Source organism: Chlorocebus sabaeus, chromosome 26 (assembly GCF_047675955.1).
Source record: "Chlorocebus sabaeus isolate Y175 chromosome 26, mChlSab1.0.hap1, whole genome shotgun sequence".
Classification (NCBI taxonomy): domain Eukaryota; kingdom Metazoa; phylum Chordata; class Mammalia; order Primates; family Cercopithecidae; genus Chlorocebus; species Chlorocebus sabaeus.
Genome location: NC_132929.1, coordinates 54,996,477 through 55,010,718, shown reverse-complemented (window position 1 = coordinate 55,010,718; position 14,242 = coordinate 54,996,477). Strand labels below are relative to the sequence as shown.

At 43.6% G+C, this 14,242-nt stretch overlaps 1 non-coding gene across 1 annotated transcript; it reads right to left on the bottom strand.

Moving 5' to 3' along the window:
• Nucleotides 1-10,229: 10,229 nt before the first annotated feature.
• TRNAK-CUU (transfer RNA lysine (anticodon CUU)) lies at nucleotides 10,230-10,302 on the bottom strand. The gene has a single exon. It is a non-coding gene; the product is annotated as a tRNA-Lys (tRNA).
• Nucleotides 10,303-14,242: the final 3,940 nt, after the last annotated feature.

The following is a 14,242-nucleotide window of genomic DNA, read 5'->3' as shown; positions in this document are numbered from 1 at the left end:
CGCCTCCCAGGTTCAAGCGATTCTCCTGCCTTAGCCTCCGGAGTAGCTGGGATTACAGGCACGTGCCACCACGCCCAGCTAATTTTTGTATTTTTAGTAGATACCGGGTTTCACCATGTTGTCAGGCTGATCTGGAACTCCTGACGTCGTGATCCGCCCGGCTTGGCCTCCGAAAGTGCTGGGATTACAGGCGCAAGCCACCGTGCCCAGCCTGCCTCCATGGCTTTTCTAAGCCCTCCCCTGCCCGGGTTCCACACCCTACCATTTCCGGGCCCCTCTCCATTTTTCTGACTTCCATTTCTCCGTCAGTCTTTTTTTTTTTTTTTTTTTGGAGACGGAGTCTCGCTCTGTCGCCCAGGCTGGAGTGCAGTGGCGCGATCTCGGCTCACTGCAAGCTCCGCCCCCCGGGTTCACGCCATTCTCCTGCCTCAGCCTCCCGAGTAGCTGGGACTACAGGCGCCGCCACCTCGCCCGGCTAGTTTTTTGTATTTTTTTAGTAGAGACGGGGTGACCTCGTGATCCGCCCGTCTCGGCCTCCCAAAGTGCTGGGATTACAGGCTTGCGCCACCGCGCCCGGCCTCTCCGTCAGTCTTTTTAACAGAACCCCTTCTTCGACAACAGAAACCCACAAAAACCTTCGTTATTCCAGTTGAATATACACCATCTTGTCACGGCTACTTCTTGCAAGCTTGTCCAACCTGCCTTATTTTGCTGTTGTTTTGTTTTGTTTTGTTTAGGCTTTTAGCACCCTGAAGCCATGGTTTTTAGTTTCAGTCTCTAGTAATAAGTAGAAAAGAGGGATGAGGAAGGGGCTTTACTGGTCCAACCAGAAACAGAAACTAAGAACCCATGACTGTATTCCCTCCCTTGGACACCATTACTAAGCTGTGAAAAGGGACAAGGGCTTCTTTGAACCCCACCCCACCAAAACTGTCCTGTACACTTTTAAATTTTTTATTGAATATAAAATACACACATGCTTTATTATTATTATCATTATTATTTGAGACAGAGTCTCGCTCTGTTGCTGGGCTGAAGTGCAGTGGCACAATCTCAACTCCCTGCAACCTCTGCCTCCTGGGTTCAAGCGATTCCCCTGCCTCAGCCTCCTGAGTAGCTGGGATTACCGGCGCATGCCACCACGCCTGGCTAATTTTTTGTATCTTAGTGGAGACAGGGTTTCACCATGTTGCCCAGGATGGTCTCGATCTCCTGACCTTGTGATTCTCCTGCCTCAGCCTCCCAAAGTGTTGGGATTACAGGCATGAGCCACTGCGCCTGGCCAGTTTTTGTTGTTGTTGTTGTTGTTTTGAGACTACGTCTCACTCGTCACCCAGGCTGGAGTGTAGTGGCACAATCTCAGCTCACTGCAGCCTCCACCTCCTAGACTCAAGCGATTCTTCTGCCTCAGCCTCCCAAGTAGCTGGGATTACAGGCACATACCAGTATGGCCGGCTCATTTTTGTATTTTTAGTAGGGACAGGGTTTCACCATGTTGGCCAGGCTGTTCTCGAACTCCTGACCTCAGGTGATCCACCCGCCTCAGCCTCTCAAAGTGCTGGGATTACAGACGTGAGCCACTGTGCCCGGCCTGCACATACTTTTTTAATCCAAAAGTTTAAAAATATAAAAATGAAAATAGTGGGCCAGGCGCAGTGGCTCACACCTGTAACCCCAGCACTTTGGGAGGGCAAGGCAGGCAGACCATGAGGTTAGGAGATCAAGACCATCCTGGCTAACATGATGAAACCCCATCTCTACTAAAAATACAAAAAATTAGCTGGGCGTGGTGGCGGGCGCCTGTAGTCCCAGCTACTCCAGAGGCTGAGGCAGGAGAATGGCGTGAGCCAAGATCGCGCCACCACACTCCGACAGAGCGCGACTCCATCTCAAAAAAAAAAAAAAGAAAGAAAATAGGGAAAAGTCTCTTTCCCACCTCCACCCCTCATCTGCCCAGTTTCCCCTACAAAGTAACCACTGTTATGAGTTGTTTGGGAATCCATGAGGAGTTATTTTTATCCTAGAACCCTCTTTGTGTTATTTCTGCTTTTGTATTTAAGTTAACTTATTTGCCTTTATGCGTTAATTACGCAGGTAATATTCAAATATTTGGGTTCATGATGCAACAATTGAGAAATCTAAAATACAGGGCAAAACTTAAGGAACACGTTTATTTCTCCCCATTAACCTTCCCACCATTTGGTGTGTGCATTTTTCTCTCCCCTTTTTTTTTTTTTTTTTAAGTGACAAGTCTCACTCTTGTCGCCCAGGCTGGAGTGCAGTGGCGTGATCTCAGCTCATTGCAAGCTCCACCTCCTGGGTTCACACTATCCTCCTGCCTCAGCCTCCCAAGTAGCTGGGACTACAGGCGCCCGTCACCACGCCTGGCTAATTTTTTGTATTTTTAGTAGAGACGGGGTTTCACCATGTTAGCTAGGATGGTCTCAATCTCCTGACCTCGTGATCCACCTGCATCAGCCTCCCAAAGTGCTGGGATTACAGGCGTGAGCTACCGTGCCTGGCCTATGTATGTATGTATGCATGTATGTATGTATGTATGTGTGTATTTATTTATTTATTTTCACCATAAATAGTCTGTACATACTGTTCAATTTCTTTCTTTTTAAACATAATAACATGTCCTGGAGATTGTTCAAATTACATATAGGTCTATCTCACCCGTTTTTGTTTTTTTTTTTTGAAACAGGGTCTTGCTCTGTCTCCCAGGCTGGAGCACAGTGTCATGATCATGGCTCACTGCAGCTTGCAGCTCCCAGGTTCAAGTGATCCTCCTGCCTCAGGCTCCCCAGTAGCTGGGACTACAGATGGGCGTCACTACACCCAACTAATACTTTTATTTTTGCAGAGATGTGCTCTCACTATGTTGGCCAGGCTGGTTTCCAACTCCTGGACTCAAGTAATCCTTCCACTTCTGCCTCCCAAAGTGCTGGGATTACAAACATGAATACTTCACGTTTTCAATAGCTTTTGACATATCATAGTATAAATATTTCAAGATTTATCTCATCTTTGTGCACATTACTTTTTCTTTCTTTCTTTTTCAAGAGACAGGGTCTCACTATTCACTATGTTGTCCAGGGTAGCGTGTCAGTATAGCCAGGCTCAAGCAGTCCTCACGCCTCAGCTTCCAGAGTAGCTGGGACTACAGATGCATGCCACCATGCCTGCCTTCTGCACTTTGCTTTTATTTTTTTAGGATCTTAGAAGTAGAATTACTAGGTCAAAGAATGTGGGCATTTTAAATTGCCTTATGAGCGGTTTCATCGTTTTACATTTCAACTAGCAATTTAAGAAAAAAGACTTGTTTTTCCACATTCTTGACAAACATGGTATCATGGAGTCTCTGAAAACTGGTGTTTGTTTTTGTTTTGACATGGAGCCTCACTCTGTCACCCAGGCTGGAGCGTAATGGCATGATCTTGGCTCACTGCAAACTCCTGCTCCCCGGTTTAAGCGATTTTCGTATCTCAGCCTCCCGAGTAGGTAGGATTACAGGTGCACACTGCCATGCCCGTCTAATATTTTGCATTTTAGTAGAGACGGGGTTTCATCGTGTTGCCCAGGCTGGTCTCAAACTCCTGAGCTCAGGCAATCCACCTGCCTCAGCCTCCAAAAGTTCCGGGTTACAGGTGTGAGCCACTGCGCCCTGCATGAAAACCGGCTTTAATATAACAGGAACTCATGTTGTACAAAAGAAACCAGACATGAAAGAGTACATACTTTATCAATAGTGTTAGAAATTAGGGGCACTAGGAAACTACAGAACAGTGACAGAAATGTTCTGTATCTTAATCTGGTGTGGTTAGATGGTGTTACATGTTATACACATGTAAAAATCCATCAACCTGTACACTTACTAGTAATGCACTTTACGAAATCTACATTATACCTCAATAAAAAAATTTTTAAAGTCACTTTTTAAGATTTTATTGTGAAAAGTTCAAACATACAGAAAAGCAAAAAGCATAATACATTTTAGCCAGGTTGCGGTGACTCATGCCTGTAATCCCAGCACTTTGGGAAGCCAAGGTGGGTGAATCACAAGGTCAAGAGTTTGAGACCATCCTGGCCAACATGGTGAAACCCCGTCTCTACTAAAAATATAAAAATTAGCCGGGCGCGGTGGCACATGCCTGTAGTCCCAGCTACTCAGGAGACTGAGGCAGGAGAATCGTTTGAACCCTGGAGGCGGAGGTTGCGGTGAGCCGAGATTGTGCCACTGCACTCCAGCCTGGGCGACAGAGCAAGACCCCATCTCAGAAAAATTAAAAAAAAAACACAAAAAAACAGGAAGAAAAAGACATTTTATGTCACCTTCATTAAGCAGCTGTGAACATTTCCCCATATATGCCTTATATTAACATATATTTATGTGGTGTATGTATGTGTGTGTGTAAACACATAATGACCGTTCACACCTGGTTTCTTTAGTATGTACTTCCACAATAAGCATTTTCTACATGCCACAATACCATATCACATCCAGCACAATAACAAGCCGTCTGCTTTCACCTTGTTGCTGTTAGAAACCTATGTCAATGGGGAATAACAATTGTTTTCTAAAATTATGCAGTACTCCAAATTTCCTCACTTGTTTGTGTCATCCTTTTTTCAAAACAAGACCCATTAAATGACAATGTATTGCATTTGATTGTTACATCTCTCTCTCTCTCTTTTTTTTTTAGACGGAGCTTCGCTCTTGTTGCACATGCTGGAGTGCAATGGCACGATCTCAACTCACCGCAACCTCCACCTCCCAGGTTCAAGCTATTCTCCTGCCTCAGCCTCCTGAGTAGCTGAGATTACAGGCATGCACCACCACGCCTGGCTAATTTTTGTATTTTTTTGTAGAGATGAGGTTTCTCCCTGTTGGTCAGGCTGGTCTCGAACTCCTGACCTCAGGTGATCTGCCTTCCCCGGCCTCCCAAAGTGCTGGAATTACAGGCGTGAGCCACTGCTCGCAGCTAAACTCTCTCTCTCTTTTTTTTTTTTAAATTATGCCTCAGAACTGAGCAATCTCTTGTTTTTTTGTTTGTTTGTTTTGTTTGAGACAGAGTCTCAAATCTCGGCTCACTGTAAACTCTGCCTCCTGGGTTCAAGCCATTCTCCTGCCTCAGAGTAGCTGGGATTACAGACACACACCACCACGCCCAGCTAATTTTTGTGTTTTTAGTAGAGACGGGATTTCACCATGTTGGCCACGCTGGTCTTGAACTCCTGACCTCAAGTGATCCACCTTCCCCAGCCTCCCAAAGTGCTGGAATTACAGGCTTGAGCCACCAAGCCTAGCCAAATAGCTTGTCTTTTTAAACCTAGAGCAGAAGGTCTTAAGCTAGGAATCCGTGGATACAATTGAAAGGGTCCATGAAGTTGGATGAGGCAAAAATTACATTTTAATTTTCACCAAATTCTAATTAAAATTTAGCATTTCCTAGGCAGGGTGCAGTGGGTCACGCCTGTAATCCCAGCACTTTGGGAGGTCGAGGCGGGCGGATCATGAGGTCAGGAGATGGAGACCATCTTGGCTAACACAGCGAAACCCTGTCTCTCCGAAAAATACAAAAAATTAGCCGGGTGTGGTGGCGGGCGCCTGTAGTCCCAGCTACTCTGGAGGCTGAGGCAGGAGAATGCTGTGAACCCGGGAGGTGGAGGTTGCAGTGAGCTGAGATTGCGCCATTGCCACTGCACTCCAGCCTGGGCGACAAAGCGAGACTCCATCTCAAAATAAATAAATAAATAAAATAAAACTATTGTAGTTATTGGACCTGCTGCTAGATCTTGTTATTTAATGCATTAATAATGGAACATGTGTATTACCATATTGTACTGTTAAATATTTTGGTAACTGTATTTCGATGTAGTTTTGTTAATAATCTTGTGTTTTTTGTTTTGTTTTGTTTTGTTTTTGTTTTTTAATGCATTTAAGACATTCTGAGAAGAGAATTCACTGGCTTCACCAGACGGTCAATGGGGCTGGAGGGGAAGCCTTTGGCTCAAATACAGTCTGCCCCCCTACACATACCCTTTATTAGTAGTGGTATTAGTCTTTGTTTAGTATTAGTATTTGCTTTCTGAAGAGCCCAAGCCTTTGTTGAATGTCTGACGTTCTGAATTCACCCGATTATTTACTCAGTGTTACTTGTTACTTACATTTCCTATAAATGTAAAGTTAGGTCTAAAGACTTGATTAGATCTAAGTTGAGTGTTTCGACAAGAATATTTTAATTCTTTTTTTTTTTTTTTTTTTTTTTGAGACGGAGTCTCGCTGTGTCACCCAGGCTGGAGTGCAGTGGCCGGATCTCGGCTCACAGCAAGCTCCGCCTTCCGGGTTCACGCCATTCTCCTGCCTTCCCCTCCCGAGTAGCTGGGACTACAGACGCCCGCCACCTCGCCCGGCTAGTTTTTTGTATTTTTTAGTAGCGACGGGGTTTCACCGTGTTAGCCAGGATGGTCTCGATCTCCTGACCTCGTGATCCGCCCGTCTCGGCCTCCCAAAGTGCTGGGATTACAGGCTTGAGCCACCGCGCCCGGCCCGACAAGAATATTTTAAAGGTGACGCTGTGCAGTTCTCATAAAATTACATCAGTAGGCACATGATATCTGGTTGTCCCACTGTTAGTGATGCTAAGTGTGATCACTGGGCTACAGAGGTTAAGACAGTTTTGTTTTTGCATAATCTAATGGTATTTAAATTTATGGAAAAATGTAAACATATACAATAGCAGAGGTGATAGTGTAATGAACTCTGTTGTGTGGGTCACTCGGCTTCTACAATTATTAACATGTGGCCAATCTTGTTTCATTGATATCTCTTCATTCCTCTCCCCCGAAAAATGCATATACCCAGATTCCAGAGATCGTGTCTATTTTATTCATAAACAATAGTATGTATCTCTAAATGACATTATTGCATTTAATTGCAAACAACTCCTTATCTTCAAGTACCCAGTCTGTGTTCAGATTCCCTGATTGTCTCATAGATGTTTCTTTATGACTGGTTCAAATCAAGATGGAAACAAAATCCACACATTTCATTTCATTAAGATATCTCTGTCTCTCTCTTTTTTTGCCATTTACTTGTTGAAGAAACTGGACTACATTGAATTAGCAGACTGTCTTAAAGTGTTCATTTATAGGTTAATTGAACATAAAATCTTCAAATATGAGTTCCATGGGAGAATAAAATGTATTTGACGTGGTATATCTTTGCATTTTTTAGTACAAATAGCAATAAGTCACTACTCAACATAATGAATCATCAGCTAACAATAAGAAAAAATATCCATTAAGATTAAGCTTGTTAAAATGCTACTTCTGAAGGCTCAGTGATCCTAACTTCCTCCCTTGACCTTAATTTAGGACTGCATCAAAAAAAAAAAAAAAACTATTGCTTCTCATAAAGACTTTTTGAGAGTGAAGATGATGACAATTACTTAATATAAAGTATAATAAAAAAAATAAAATTTAAAATCAAAGTTACCTCCCAACTGGAATACTGATTGTATTAGTTTCCCGGGACTGCCAAACATAAATTTATTATTTCACAGTTCTAGAGGCTAGAAATCCCATATAAATGTGTTGGTAGGTTTGGTTCCTTCTGAGGACTGTGAGGAAGAATCTGTGCCATTCCTGTCCCCTAGCTTCTGGTGGTTTGCTGGCAATCTTTGGCGTTGCTTAGCTTGCAGGAGCATTTGGTGTTCCTTAGCTTGCAGAAGCATTACCTCAGTTTCTGCCTTCGTCTGCACATGGCTTTCTCCCAGGTTTCCAGATGTTGATGTCTGGGTTTGTGTGTCTTTTTCCAAATCCCACCCCCCCTTTTTTTTTTTAAATAAAAATGCCAGTTATAATGGATTAGGAGGCCACCTTACTCTGGTATGACCTCATCTTAACTAATTACATCTACAACAGAGCTTTTTCCAAATAAGATCTCATTCTGAGGCTCTGAGGGTTAGTGCTTTAAATATAAATTTTGGAGGGGACACAAGTAACCCCACTCTTCTATTTTAAATTAATATATAACATTTTCATTGACCTTTCATCAATTTACCAATTTGGTTTTTTTCCCACCTGGTTTACTTCTCTGAAAAATACGGGCCTGGCGCGGTGGCTTATGCCTGTAATTCAGCACTTTGGAAGGCCGAAGCAGTTGGATCACGAGGTCAGAAGTTCCAGGCCATCCTGGCCAACATGGTGAAACTCCCTCTCTACTAAAATACAAAAAGCTAGCCGGGTGTGGTGGTGCGAGCTGTAGTCCCAGCTACTTAGGAGGCTGAGGCAGGGGGATCGCTTGAACCCGGGAGGCAGAGGTTGCGGTGAGCGAGATCAGGCCACTGCACTACAGCCTGGCAACAGAGCGAGACTCTGTCTCAGAAAAAAAGTTAAAAAACAAAAATAAAAAATTCACCTCACCTCCCATCACCTAGAGATTAATTATGCATCTGTAATAATGGGGGTGTTTGGGTATCTTCATTTCTGATGCTGAAATTTGCTGAAAATTTTTTTTTGAGGCAGAGTCTCCCTGTCTCCCAGGCTGGAGTGCAGTGGTGCAATTTCGGCTCACTGCAAGCTCCGCCTCCCAGGTTCACGCCATTCTCCTGCCTCAGCCTCCAGAGTAGCTGGGACTACAGGCGCCCGCCACCACACCCGGCTAATTTTTTTTTTGGTGTTTTTAGTAGAGACGGGGTTTCACCGTGTTAGCCAGGATGGTCTCGATCTCCTGACCTCGTGATCTGCCGGCCTCGGCCTCCCAAAGTGCTGGGATTACAGGCGTGAGCCACGGCGCCCGGCCAGATGCTGAAATTTTTTAATATCTTTCTTCAAGGTCTGAAACTGTATTTTGAATTGATGAGATTACATATAGTAATTGTGGAGAACATTTGAGAATTGCTAGGAATGACTAAAAATATTTAGATAGAGGAAAAAACTTGGAACTGTCAACATACAATAGTTTTGCTCAAAGAAAGTGAGCTTCTGGCCGGGCGCGGTGGCTCACGCCTGTAATCCTAGCACTTTGAGAGGCCAAGACGGGTGGATTACAAAGTTAGGAGTTCAAGACCAGCCTAGCAAACATGGTGAAACCTCGTCTCTACTAAAATACAAAAATTAGCCTGGTGTGGTGGCCTGTGCCTGTAGTTCCCGCTGCTCAAGAGGCTGAGGCAGGAGAATCGCTTGAAAACCCGGGAGGTGGAGGTTGCAGTGAGCCGAGATCGACTCACTCCACTCCAGCCTGGGTCACAAGGCCAGACTTCGTCTCAAAAAAAAGAAAAAAGAAAAAAAAAGAAAAAAGAAAGAAAGAAGGAAAAAAGGGTATCTACATAGAAGCACTCAGAAGAAAAAAAAAGGATAAAAAAGTTCTAAGGCTCTGCTCACAATAACCACCATATTTGTTCATCACTAAAACAATCTTAACGGTGGTTTAAAAATATGCAGAATTGTTCTCCAAACTAATCTTCAATATCACATAATATCAAGTAAAAAATATTTCAAACGTTTTAACAGACATTACTTCGGCAATATTATGAACTCTACAATTTCGTGAATTTTAATGTCTTCTTATGCCCTAAGCTTTGGCGTTCGGCTGCCCTTCAAACAGGCCACTTAGCAACAAATACTTTTCTATGGCAGATAGCCTTTAACTGTGTAATTTACAAGATGAAATGTTCTGGTTTCACTGTTCTTTTTTTTTTTTTTTTTTTTTTTTTTTTTTTTTTGGAGACGGAGTCTTGCCCTGTCGCACAGGCTGGAGTGCAACGGCCGGATCGCGGCTCACTGCAACCTCCACCTCCTGGGTTCAAGCGATTCTCCTGCCACAGCCTTCTGAGCAGCTGAGACTGCAGGCACTCGCCACCACGCCCAACTGATTTTTGTATTTTTAGTAGAGACGTTGCGGGGTGGGGGGACGGTGCGGGGTCAGGGGGACGGTGTGGGGGGGTGGTCTCACCATATTGGCCAAGTTGGTCTCGAACTCCTGACCTCTTGATCCACCGTCCTCGGCCTCCCAAAGTGTTGGGATTACAGGCGTGAGTCACCGCGCCCGGCCCATTTTTCCTTTTTTAAGTTAATTTTTAGTAGTTTTGTATGTATGGAATTATTTGAAAATAGGACCATCCAGGCTGAAGTCTGTTACTACCGTTGATGAGAACTGAAACTGGTGAAATTACTAACATTGATGGGACCTGAAGTTGGTCAAATGAAAGCAAAATGAACACCGCCCAACGTGGGGCTCGAACCCACGACCCTGGGATTAAGAGTCCCATGCTCTACCGACTGAGCTAGCCGGGCAGTTGCGGAGAAGTGTTCTTTCTAGATCTTTTCAAAGGAATAAGATTGTTTTGGTTTGCTCCAAGAAATTGCATTTCGTATTAAACGATCTTTCCATTTTATATACATATATATGTATTTTTTGCAAAGTTTTTCACGACTTTTAAAACTTGTGTTTCATGTCTGATTCTGTGCGCACAAACTTCTGTTGTTTAATAAAAATGTATAAACAGCCCTCTAGTGGTCAGCACCTTTCCGTTTCCTTAAAGGTAAGGCGGGCCAAGGAAGGCGATGCCGACTCCAGCCTGGAGAATAGGAGTGAATGTGGGGGTGCTTCCAGTTCATCCTAAAGATTCCCGCCGGCAGAGCGCCCACCCCCTGCAGCGCGGGGACCGGAGATGCTCTCAGCACCCTCGTGGCCCACTGCAAAAGAAGGCTCGGGAGAAACGTCCTGCACACTCTCTGGAAACGATTGGAACTGAAAACCCAGCTGCAGAGCTGGCTGGCCTCTTGAGATCCTGTGACTTAGAGATTTTCGGAATTCTTTTCTTTGGCATGACAGTGGTTCAACTAAGACATACCATGGTGTTCACACAAGAGATTAGAAAACTAAAGCAGTCTCAGCGAGTAATTGAAAATACCGTAGAGAGTTTGCTCACGCTCAAAACTAAAAAGTGATTGGAACCTCAATGTGGGAACGGACCATTATTCCAAGCCTCTCCCTACTAAAACAAAGAAATAAAGATTCATTCTGTTTTCCAGTAGAAACGATTTCACAGTAGCCAAACAGTCCCAGTTAATGAGGGAAACTACTTCGTAAGAAAAAAACAAAGGCCGAGCGCGGTGGCTCACGCCTGTAATCCCAGCACTTTGGGAGACCGAGGCGGGCATATCGAGACCATCCTGGCCAACATGGTGAAACCACGTCTCTTCTAAAAATACAACCGGGCATGGTGGCACGCACCAGTAATCCCAGCTACTTGGGAGGCTGAAGCGGGAGAATCACTTGAACCCGGGAGGCGGAGGTTGTAGTGAGCTGAGATCCTGCCACTGCACTCCAGTCTGGTGACAGAGCAAGACTCTGTCTCAAAAAAAACAAAAACAAAAAAAAAACAGCAGGATTAGAAAAGCATACTTTGGCAAATTCACTTATTATTATTATTATTGACATAGAGTCTTTGCTCTCTTGCCCAGGCTGGAGTGCAATGGGGCAATCTCGGCTTACTGCAATCTCCACCTCCAGGTTCAAGTGATCACTTATGTCTCAGCCTCCCGAGTAGCTGAGATTACAGGTGTGCACCACCATGCCAGGCTAATTTTTGTATTTGTAGTAGAGAGGTAGTTTCACCATGTTGGCCAGACTGGCCTCAAACTCCTGACCTCAGGTGATCCACCTGCCTTGGCCTCCCAAAATGCTGGGATTACAGGAGTGAGCCACCGCACCCAGCAGTGGCAAATCCTTTTAAACAACGGTTATCAATTGTGGCTAAACCATTATGTTAATTTTATATGTTAATAGTTGGTGGAGAACTGGATATTTACAGGGTCAAAGTAACACCACACAGGTTAGTAGATGCAAGGACAATCTCATTGTATGATGGTGGGTTCAGGTTGTTATTACCTTAATCCAGAAATTAATCTGAGTTTTGCTAGTGCTTTACTAATCCTCAACGAGAGAGATAGTGTATCTTTAGCAGTGATACAACACAAAATCAATGGTAATTATTTATTCTAGTCAAAAAATGTTTTTGATTAATTAGTATCTAAATGTCAATAGGCCTTTAGATATTAATTCCAGTGTACAGGAAATATAAAGGATAGAGGAACAAGATGAATGACACCATAAGGAACCAATAACACAAAGTCAGAGGGTGGGAAATTCTCCAGGACAATTAACCTTCAACAAGTATTATATATTTTTTTAATGACTTCTGCTAGTTTTTCTTTCTTTCTTTTTTTTTTTTTTTGAAACGGAGTTTTGCTCTTGTGGCCCAGGCTAGAGTGCAGTTGTACAATCTCGGCTCACTGCAACCTCTGCCTCCCGGGTTCAAGTGATTCTCCTGCCTCAGCCTCTTGAGTGGCTGCGATTACAGGTGTGTGCCACCACACCCAGCTAATTTTTGTATTTTTAGTGGAGATAGGATTTCACCATGTTGGGCAGGGTTTCACCATGTTTGCCAGGCTGCTCTCGAACTCCTGACCTCAGGTGATCCACCTGCCTTGGCCTCCGAAAGTACTGGGATTACATGTGTGAGCCACCAAACCTGGCCAACTTTTGCTGGATTAAAAGAGACAAAAGGGCCATAATAATCAGATGCAACACGTGATCCTAGATTGGATACCGTTCTGGAAAAACTAATTCCAAAGAGATTTTGGAGTCAACTGGAGAAACTTGAATATAGTTTAAATATTGGATGAGATGAAAATTTACTGTAATGGAAAGTGGAGATGTTTCGCTGAAAAAAGCAAGTTACAGAATAAATGTAATCACTCATTTTGGTAAAAAGAAGGCCATTTACTAAGATATTAATGATTGTTATTTGGGTAGTGGGAATCTGAACGTTTTACTTTTTAAATTTTTTGCTTGTCTCTGTTTTCAACTTTTCTAAAATGCATATGTATACTTCTGTAATATTAAAAGGGTTATTTCTTAAAAGTACATTAGAAAGAAGAAATAAAGTAAAGCAAAGATAAAACTTTAAAATGTGGCCAACAATTAGTCTTACTCTGTCGCCCAGGCTGGAGGGCAGTGGTGTGATCTTGGCTCACTGCAGTCTCTGCCTCCCAGGTTCAAGCAATTCTCCTGTCTTAGCCTCCTGAGTAGCTGGGACTACAGGCACCCGCCAGCATGCCCAGCTAATTTTTGTATGTTTTTAGTAGAGACGGAGTTTCACCATATTGGCCAGGCTGGTCTCGAACTCCTGACCTTGTAATCCTCCCGCCTCAGCCTCCCAAAGTGCCAGGATTACAGGCATGAGCCACCAAACCCAGTCTCTTTTTTTTCTTTTTATTGTGGCAAAATATACATTACATAAAATTTACCATCTTAACCATTTTTAAGTGCACAGTTCAATGGCATTAGGTACATTCACATTATTATGTGACCATCACCACCATCCATCACTAGAACTGTTTCATCACCTCAAACTGAAACTCCATGCTTAGCAAACTGTAACTTTACACTGCCCTCTCCCCTCATCAGCTCCTGCAACCACCATTTTTTTTTTTTTTTTTTTTGAGATGCACTGTTGCCCAAGCTGGAGCCCAGTGGCGCAATCTCGGCTCACTGCAAGCTCCGCCTCCCGGATTCACGCCATTCTCCTGCCTCAGCCTCCTGAGTACCTGGGACTACAGGCACCTGCCACCACGCCCGACTACTTTTTTTGCATTTTTAGTACAGACGGGGTTTCACTGTGTTAGCCAGGAAGGTCTCGATCTCCTGACCTCACGATCCGCCTCCTTTGGCCTCCCGAAGTGCTGGGATTACAGGCGTGAGCCACCGCGCCCGGCCGATGCCCTGCTAATTTTTGTATTTAACCACCATTCTACTGTCTCTATGAATTTGAGTATTCTAGGTACTTATATAAATGGACTCATATAATTTTTGTTTTTTTGTGTCAGGCTTATTTCACATAGTGTCTTCAAGGTCCATCCGTATGGTAGCATGTATCAGAATTTCATTTCTTATGCTGAATAACATTCCCTTATATGTATATACCAGGGAATTTTTGTTTACCCATTCATCGGTTGATGAACATTTGGGTTGCTTCCACCTTTTGGCTACTGTGACTAATGTTGTTATGAACATTGGTATGGGGAATATCCGTTTGAGCTCGTGCTTTTAATTCTTTTGGGTATATACTCAGAAGTGGAATTGTTGAATCATGTAATTCTATTTATAATTTTTTGAGCGTTCCTCTGGAATTTTTTTTTTTTTTTTTTTTTTTTAGTAGAGTTGGGG